This window comes from Pinus tabuliformis, chromosome 5_1 (assembly GCF_031772625.1).
Source record: "Pinus tabuliformis cultivar Carrire ecotype Pingquan chromosome 5_1, CPIR1, whole genome shotgun sequence".
Classification (NCBI taxonomy): domain Eukaryota; kingdom Viridiplantae; phylum Streptophyta; class Pinopsida; order Pinales; family Pinaceae; genus Pinus; species Pinus tabuliformis.
The window spans coordinates 838133298-838143572 of record NC_142305.1 but is presented as its reverse complement, the minus strand read 5'-3'; positions in this window follow the sequence as shown (position 1 = coordinate 838143572).

Here is a 10275-nt window from a genome sequence, read left to right as displayed (position 1 = left end):
TGTATCTGCTACAGGATGGGATAACGGCAGAGCTGTGCACTAGGGAGAGTCGCGCGATCCAAGTTCTCAGTGAACAAAAGATAAACATGGAACAACTCAGTCTGTAGCGCGACGAATTGGTGTCGCAGAACCAATAGTTGGTGCAGGTGGTAGACGACGCGTACCGATGAATCCCGGAGCTAGCCATCCCAGCAGATCTACCAGTAGAGGTGCGGATCCACAGGTTGGCAACTGGAGTCCGCGAGGCTAGAGAAGAAACAACCAAGGTTCAACTGGAGCTGAATCTTCAGATCGTCGAGCTGCGGTTAAAGGCACAACCTTCCACTCCCCCGAAGGTCTGAGAACAACGTGCTAGTGCTATTACAATGAGATTGGAAGAAATTGGAGGTGCAGTGCAAGATTGTACCACTTTGTTGGAGCAAGCACTTGAGGTCCTCACAACTCTGCAGGAGGACCCCAACATCCAGCGCCTGGAGACAGAGGCACGAGAACTTCAGCAGCAATACGACAGTGTCAGAGGAACTGCGTAGACAGTAGTCCTCACTCAGCGGCTTGTGAGGATGTAGCAAGCGAAGGCACTGAAGGAGCAGGTGGACGCGGCACGACATAAGGAGGCAGTTCTCAAAGCACACGTCTAGCCGTGGATCGACGAGGCTTTCACTATCACAAAAAACATCGAAGAAAATCTCATGCACATACATGGGATGCACATGTTAATGTAGAGAAGCGCCCTAGACACGAAGGTCTCGGAACAGAGGATGCAACAGATTTAGCAAGAAACGGCTCAGTGCGCTGCCGACATCAACATAGTTCGAGGACAACTAGAGGAACTTCGTTCCAAGATCACCACACCAACAGCATGACTCGAGGGTAAGTCACGATGTTTGTGTTGGGGGCTTGTTGGGCATGGAACCCCCCTGAGGCTTGTTTTGGGGCTCAAAGCCCATGTTTTGACCGAATAATGTTGTAAAGCCCCACGAATTGTGGGCGCATAAGTATGTTAGAGTCATAGAGTTGTCCACCCTAGTTTGTAATGTAATGTTGGCCTACCCATGGTCCGCGGACCATGGGATTGTATAAATAGAGCAAAGCTCTAAGTGTAAAAGTAGCGAAGTATGGAATAGGAAAGAAGTCTAAGAGATTGAGTCGTAAGTGTCTAAGTGTGTCTTTAGGTCATAGAGTAGGAGAAGGCTCTACAGCTGAGTGCATAGAGGCCTAGTTGTCCGTAGCTAAGTGTGCAGACCCTTGCAGCTGAGTGCGTAGGGTGGAGTCAAGTCTGTAACCAAAGGAGAGAATAATAAAGAGAAGTTTTATCCAAATTCTATGTATCTGTTCTTGAGTTATTACGTGTTTGATATCAATTGCAAATATACTATTTATTTACTGTGCGCACTTGTATGAATGATTTATATTGCTAAATATACGTTACACATGCAAGTAAGCTAAGTTAATCAACTAAAAATGGAATACTAGTAAGGACTTGGGTAATAACAGTGTTCAGACCCAGAGTAGGGTTGTGCGAAGGTAGAATCTCAAGCTGCGAGGTACGGGTAAGTGCGCATAGCGACGTGCGCACAGGGTTGAACCACAGACCACTGGAAATCATCAGACATCTCCAGGGTGCAGAAACCTGGTTCTAGCACCCTCCCATACTACTTCGGGTGACACCTCAATCTGCGCTCCATAAAATGTTGCTGAAAGGGCCAGTAGTACCGAGATTTGTTTGTCTGAATCACCTGTGAACCTGGGTCGGGCCCCAACAAGCCAACATCCTTGCTCAGTGCAAAAGTTGATGAATTTGTTGTTAACATATTCTCCACCATTATTAGATCTTAGATTAAGAATTTGATGTCCAGATTGTTTCTCAACAAATGCCTTAAAGGCCAAGAAAATGTTAAATACATCACTTTTGAGTTTTAAGAAGTATACCCAAGTGCGTCTGGGGAAATCATCAATGAAAGTTAAGAAATACTTGTAGCCAAAGAATGAAACAACTGGAAGTGGACCACACAAATCACTATGCACAAGTTGTAAAGGGGCTGAGGTGTGCCAAGAGGCACGTTTTTCAAAACTATCCCAATGATGTTTTCCATGTACACATCTGGAACAAACACCATCTCTGCAAGATACCATAGGAAGACCTGTCACCATATTTTATTTACATAGATTTTTAAGGGAGCGATAGTTTAAGTGACAAAATTGTTCATGTCAAAGTTTGCTCACTTCATCATTATGAGCAACAAATACCAAGGGAAGAGTTGATGACCCAAAGTTGTTAAACTTATACAACCTTGTAGAATCATCAGCAATGCCAGTAGATAAAATCTGCCTATGATCTCTTAGGTCCTTAATTACAACATCATGAAGTGAAAATTCAACGATTTTACCTTCACCTGAATGAGTTATTTGATATATAGATAGAAGGTTGCAGGATAAGGTTGGAACACATAATACATCATTAAATTAACCATTATCTAAATGAATAGTTCCAGTCCCTACAACACTGAGAGATCTATCATCACCAACATATATATTTTTGGTGTTACAATCATTTAAAGAAGAAAATATGGCTTTGTTTTGGCCATGGGATAGGAAGCTCCAGAGTCAATGAGCCACTCATGAGAATGAGAAGAAGAACATACATTTAGTGCATAACCAGACCGAGATGCTTTACAACCACATGCAGAAAGTGTTATTCCTGAAGATGAAGTTGAAGAGTGTTCCAAATGGATGTTATGCTTCTTCATTTTTGCTTACAAGGCTTCCATCTTCTTAAAGCATTTGGATTCTAAGTGGTCATCTCGATTACAAAAGTTGCAATGTCTATCAGTCTTCTTCCCTTTATTTTTATTTGCCTTATCATTTTGTTGAATTGTTTTTTCATTTTGAGACTGAAAGTGCTTAGGACCCTTGGTTGGTTTAGGACCATTCTTTTTAGGATGTTGCTTCTTAGGATTCTTTGAACATGGTTGTTGTTGGGTAACTAAGGCTTTCTTAGAAGAGTTTCCAAGATTAAGAAGACCAAGAGGTAATATTTTTTCTTGTTCTCTTATTAAAGAATCATAAAATGCATCAAAATAGGGGGACTTGTAGGCTTGTCCTTGAGAAATAAAGGCTTCTCTGGTAGAATGGAAGGTGGAAACAAACACAGAGTAGGTTGGTCCTAACTTAGTAAGAATGGAATAGATAAGGCTACCATCTTCTTTCTTAACTTTAACACCTTCCAAGACAAGTATAAGGGTCTTGAACTTGGAGAAAAAATCTTCAATGGGAGAAAAAATATTGGGGTCCAATGTAAGCAACTCATTTTTGAGTTGATGGGCTCTAATTTCATTTTTAATTCCAAAAACTTTATTGAGTTGTTCCATTGCTTCATCAGGGGTATCAAGTTCTGCGATATGGAATCTAAGGTCTGAAGAAATAGACATCCCTACCAACCCACGTGCTTGATCTTGCTTATTTTCCCATTTGACTTTCTTATCTTAATCTTTAGGTTTAGACTCTTGGCCTAAGGCTATTCTATAAGGACTTTTACTTCTAAGTAAATCTTCCATGTAGGACACCCATTGGAAGTAGTTGGTGCTGTCAAGAATAACTTGTCATAGAATTTCCATTTTAACAAAAATTAAAGTTGTAGATGCTGAAACTAAGTATTCTAATGGAAAGATCTCAAAAAATTAAGTTGATTAAAAAAACGGCTCTGAAAACGACTTCCGGATGAAGAAGTTATGGATTTTTAAAGAAAAGTTATTGAAGATGTCAACAAAATACGTGAATGCGCGGAAGTGAATCATAATGTTATATTTAAAAAAAAAATCCCCCCTTTCGAAACTTAATCTAATTAGCTCACTTTAAAAATAAATAAAAATGTGACCCACTTTTTTAAATAAGTGAAAGTCACTTTTACAATGGCACTTTATGAGCTACCTACTAAATTGTAACTTAAATAAAAGATAAAGAGACTTTAGAATTATAAGTGACTCACTTTTTATAATGGGTGAAAGAACCTTTTTACATAAAGTAACTTTAAAACATAAGTTACATGTGTTTTTTGAAAAATAACTCAACAAAAAAACCTTGAACCCAAGACCTCTATTCTCATAAAGCAACTTTGGACCAAGTGAGCTAATTTAAAAGGTTAGTAATTTTTGGAAAAGAGGAAGGGTTTTTTTTTTAAGTCACTGAAGCTTTGGAGTGTGTGCTTACTTGAAAAATCTTTTTTTGCCTACAAAACAAAAAAACACACAACCCAACACGAACATACAAAAAAAAAACCAAACCTTATGGCTTGAAGTTAGCTTTCGCTGGAAACTAAATATTTTACTCAATGTTTTTTATTTCGATATCACACTAAGCCGTGGTGGAAAATAGCATATGCATGAGGAAAATCCTTCCTTTCTATTTTTTATTTGCCCAGATCGCATAGAGTCGTAGGGCAAAGAGCATACGCATAAATTAAAATTATAGATCTGGTAATAAAAACAGAGCGCTAAATAAACCGAAATAAACCGAGATATGAATAGCTAAAACTGCAAATAAAGATTGTATACCTCCATATCTTAAAAATGACGTAACTGGGGCTACCGGAAACGTTTTCGTATGAAACGAAAGGGGTTCCTCACTAGAGCAGATGCTCCTAACATAGTAGAGCAGTCCTCTCAGCCCAAAATTAGTGAGAAACAGTAGATCTAGGAAACGACAGTCGGATGCCTTTGTACCGGCTTCGGATTTGAATCACCAATGAATGCGACCATCAAATAGCTTTGATACCATGTAGGAATTTACAGGGTAAGTTCCTCAAATAAAACACCAAAGAACACCACTCACAAACAGATCACAGATCAATACACCAGTATTCTTGACGTGGTTAAAACCCTCAAAGAGGGAAACAGTCCACATCCTGAGCCAATGCGGCCACTTCAGGCGATTTATTAATAAAAGAAAGAAAATTTACATAAGTTTCTCTCATGAACTATCACCTTAAAATAGATCACAGATCAATACACCAGTATTCATGACGTGGTTAAAACCCTCAAAGAGGGAAACAGTCCACAGCCTGAGCCAATGTGACCACTTCAGGCAATTTATTAATAAAAGAAAGAAAATTTACATAAGTTTCTCTCATGAACGGTCACCTTAAAAATGACCCTCCATGCTCTTTAAATAGATATCATGGACCAATCGGGTGTTAAGCCATAGATCAAGTGTTGGTAATATCGAGGAGAGAATGAACTGTTGGATCACTTCATGTCTAGAACATATCGTGACCGTTAGATTGTAAGTTACAAAAGTACATAGTAAAGAAACACACTTTACCTAAATCTACTCTAGACCAAGTTATACTTAACTATTTCCTATATGTCAGAATATCCTAACATGGATGCCCTTCCGCCCATCTGGTTAAATACTCAGTTGCAGTAATGATATACAGCGTGCCCGTCTTCTTACCGGGTGGTTGTATTGGACCGATGAAATCAATGGCCCACTTATCAAATACCTGCAACTAGACTTGAGGATTTAAATGAAATTCATCTCTTCATGAAGGCTTTCTCGTCCTTTGGCAAGTATTGCACGCCTTGCCGCATGCCTTAGAGTCCTTGTGTAATGTCGGCCACCATAACCCAGCGCGCAAAATCTTCTGCGCGTTTGCTTTTCCTGCGTAGTGACCTCCTGCCACTCCTCCATGTGCTTCAACGAGGATGCTAGCACGTTCAAACTCAGGAACATATCTTCGCAGTATCTCATCCATTCCCATCTTATACAAGTGACCCGCAATCACTGAAAAATCCACAGAGCGAACTACTAATTCCTTCTTTTGCTGGGTAGAATATCCTTCTGGAGTTATATCCGTGGTTAAAAACTGAATGTTATCTACAAAATGGTCATCCGCGATGCACACCGCAAAGAGTTGTGCATCTGACACTCCTTCCAAACTGTTTGGTTATTCACCCGTTTCAATCCTTGATAGATGGTTTGGTCCTGCATTTAGTCTTCCAAGATTGACAATTACTTCAAAGTCATATTCTTGAAACAACAGTAACCATTGGTAAATATTCCCCCCCAACACAGTTTTATTGACCAGGTACTTCAGCACTAAGTGGTCTGTATACATTTTGAAGTGTCCACCTAACAAATAATGTTGAAACTTTTGCAGTGCATAGACCATCGCTAGCCATTCGCGCTCTGTAGTGGAATAATTCTTCTCAGCCTTGGATAACTTTCTGCTCGCAAAGGCTATCAGATGATTAATTTATCCTTCACCTGCCTGCGTTAATACTGCATAGTACGCAATGTAAGAGGCATATACATATACATGGAATTCTTTCTTCAATCCAGAAACACAAAAATAGGCACAGTTACCATATTTTCCTTCAAGACATCCACACTGCGCTAACAGTCTTCAGCCCAGCAAAATATCACATATTTCTTCAGTAATTTTTCCGTCGGCACGATTATCTCAGCATACGCCTTGATAAAATTTCTATAATATTCAATGTGCCCCAATGTTGCGCGCAACTATTTTACATTTCTAGGAGCTTCCAAATTCACAATCACAACGATCTTCGCAGGGTCCACCATCAATCCCTGCTTACATACAACATGGCCAAGCAAAATTCCAAAGGGCACACAGAATATGCACTTCTTCAAATTCAACACGATCTGATACCTTCGACATGTATCCAACATAAGGTGCAGACTCACAACATGGTGCTTCACCAACCCAAACATAGTCCAATCATCAAAATAAACTTCCAAAAATTTATGAATAAACTCTTTGAGTGTCGTGATTACTACTCGGGAGAAGATTACAGGCGCGTTCTTCAATCTAAATGGCATTATTGTATATTGAAAGAAACCCCCCTCTGTTGCGAAGGTTGTTTTTCTTCAATCTTGCGGCGTGATCTTTATTTGATGATATCCTAAAAAGCCATCAATACACGAATAAGCCTCCTATCCTCCAACAATCTCTAGTACTTCATCAGTAAATGGTGTTGGAAATGGATCATGCACGAATGCGTCATTAAGCTTTCTTATATATACGCATATTTGGATTTCACCTTTTTGTTTCTTCTCTTGGACCACATTTGGACTTACCCAATCAGATTCCTCTACTGGTTCAATAATACCAGCTTCCAGCATCTTGTCTAGTTATTGGCTCACCTTTTATTTATATTTTGGATTTATCCGATAAGGTATTTTCTTGACGAGCTTCACATCCGGCTTCAATGTAATCTTCATAACACCTAAATCTCTGACGATCCCTTTGAAATCCAAAAAATTCGTTGGGAATAGACCCTGGTACTCGCGTAGTAGTTCAACTACCTTATCGACTATGCTTTCATCCTAATAGTCTCATATCTTCGCGAACTTAGGCTCTACTTCAGAGCTAATGTTTACTTGTCTAGTTTTCAAAGGTTCTAATATATTCAGGTTCACAGCTTTCGGTCCTTCGACTTCACGTTGTCCTTCTGTCTTTGGAATGTTAATATTCCATGGGTCTTCTTCTTCTTCTTCAGCAGTCACATTGTAACACTCTAGCACATGGCGCAGCTATGTACTCCAATCCGGCTAAGCCCATTCTATCGGTTCCTTAGGTGTTCTAAATATAGCTACTTTTATCTCCTAGAGCACTTCATCAATGCACTCAAACCCATCCTCAAAGCTGAAAGTTAATAATAAACTCTCCCTTAAGATGTCCCATTCAACTTTCCATGGCGAAGCTCCGTGTCCAAATACTAGTTCATTGGAATTGTATCTAAGGTATGACAAAAAATGTGCACCCATTCTGGTTGCGGTTCTGTTCCCAAGGCCCTAGTCCATCATGCCAAATGACCATGTGGATCATCTTTCCCACTGAATTTTTCTGTCATCCAGGTATTAGCATACACGAACCTTAATTTCATCATTCTTTTGTATTCCTTTCATCCAGCGAAGCTCTCCTTGTGCATACCCCACCAACAGGCAGGCGTAGCGTGCAAAGCCAACTCCAGTGTGTGGAAGCGATGTTCTTCTGGTACTTCTCTTTCAAATTCATCTAAAAACATATCCAAATCAGTCAAACCATAATAATGTGGAAGCTTCCTTACCTCAGTCAAGACACACCGCAGTGATTTGGTCATCATATTGCAACATAGTGTAGATACTTCATGCAGCCAATTCTACCAGCGTTCCAGCTCTTCATCCAAATCTAAGGTGTAGGAGCTATCCCTGTCCCACACAAGTCATCCATCGGTCGTAGGATTGATCCAATATTCATCTCGCACTGTGATATTGTATATCTGATCCAGATCATCATCACTTTCCACAAAGTCGCAAATAGGTTCAGTATAACACGCTCCTTTAACAGGATCAAGTGACACTACAACCCTGAGCAAATTCTTTTCAAATGTCATCTTCTACTTCTTCAAGTTGATTATCGCATCCATATCAATAGCCTAGTCAATTCCTAGTAGCGCGGGGTATGGGTTACTATCATCCACTATTTCAATGACCTCAAATTCAGTCACCGCGCTTGTGCCCTCAATGTCCACCGTTACACCATATAAGCGCCCCATCGTGATAATCTTCTGTTGATTGGCCATGCACAGCTGAATAGGAGACCACTGTAGTGCAAGTTTCCCAATCCTTTCTCATGTCTGCTTAGGTAGTACATTTTCATCATACCCCAGATCCAAGATGACCTAGTCTATTTCATATTCACCTATCTGCGCAGTCGGCCTCATCTCGCGCTCCGTGTGCTTCTTATGCTTACCAATTTTCCTCAAAATGCGATGTTTAGCAGGAGTATTTTCTGTATTTGTACACTTGTCGATTAACTCTTGTAACCCTTCTACCACTTTCTTATCATGCAGTAATTTCATACAAGTCTTCAGAAAAGTAGCTAGTACTGAAGGATCTACCTCTTGCATCGCACTAGTTTCTGGTATTTTCTCCTGGCTTCCTGAGGTGGAGGCCTCAACGAAGTTCTTCTTTGCTTCCATGAAGGTTTCTTTAGCACACGTAAGATCAAAGTCTACTTCCTTCTTAGCAACCTTGCACACCCACCCATCATCCTCAGGTTGCTTACCTTTATCTACACCAGTCTCCGTACCACTTCTTGTCACTATATTTATGCTCTGATCTTCTTCATGGGGACCTTCCCTCATCGTTTGAATTTTTTGCGTAGGTTGTTGGGGATGTGCCTTCTTTTCTTGCACCTTTGCCATCAGGACCAGACATTCTTATATCACATGGTCAAACTGTCGACAATATTGACATGACGGATGTGTGCAGTTTGTACAGTCTCGCACAAAGTGCATTGCTTCGCCACAGTTATAGCAGATTACATGCCCACGCCCTTGGCCATTTTCGCCCCCTCTTCCTCATCCTCGACCTTGGAATCCTCCACGCACTACTCTTGTGCCCTAATCCTGAGGCCGATTCTCTACTTGCATTCGGTAGGTAGGGGTTCTATCCATCCTTAGCTGATAACTTCTACAATGGCGTTCATCATGACCTACAGATTAGAAGAAATTGCAAAAAAACTCCTGAGGGGTCTATACAAACTTCTACAGTAAATGGAAATTATCAGTGGTGTGTTGTCCTGTAATGTAACAGATAACGAACCACAGTGCAGCTCCCATGCTCAGCCCAGCATTATTCTCTGGTTTCAGGGGAACAAGCCCTCCCCCCATAATATAATTCTTTTAAATCAGAAAATGGTCCTTATCGTGTCCATGGATTTTTCATTTCAAACACCAGACCTCAGCGTGCACCTCTGGTTGAGCTTCTTTTCCTTTCTTCAGGCACAAGGACTCCAAGTGCAGGCTTTCCAGCAGTGAGTGAATATGTTGCACTCCAAGGTTCGTATCTTGTATGGGCGAAGCATCCAATCTCATCACAATTTCCAAAGCTTCAGCTTGTGTTGTTATCTTTTGTTGCGACAAAGGCACTCTTAAGTGTGGTAAGAGCGACGCTATATACCAATCATGATGCTGGGAATCTGTAATTATCATATTGGCTTGCCTACTCAAGAATTTCAATTTATGATCGAAATCCCAAGGTGTCTCATCTACCTTCTGTCGAATTTCCTTAAACTTAGTTACCAATTGTGCCTCTGACTTAGTCTTTCTGAACTCCTTATTTAGATGGGTCTCTGCCAAGGATGTGGTGGGGTTATCATGCAATACTTAATGTACCATGTTAATGCACGATCTTGTAAGGTTATGACCAGCTACACTTTCTTGATGTTATCATCTGTAATCTGTTGTGTCGTCCATACAACTCCTACAACAA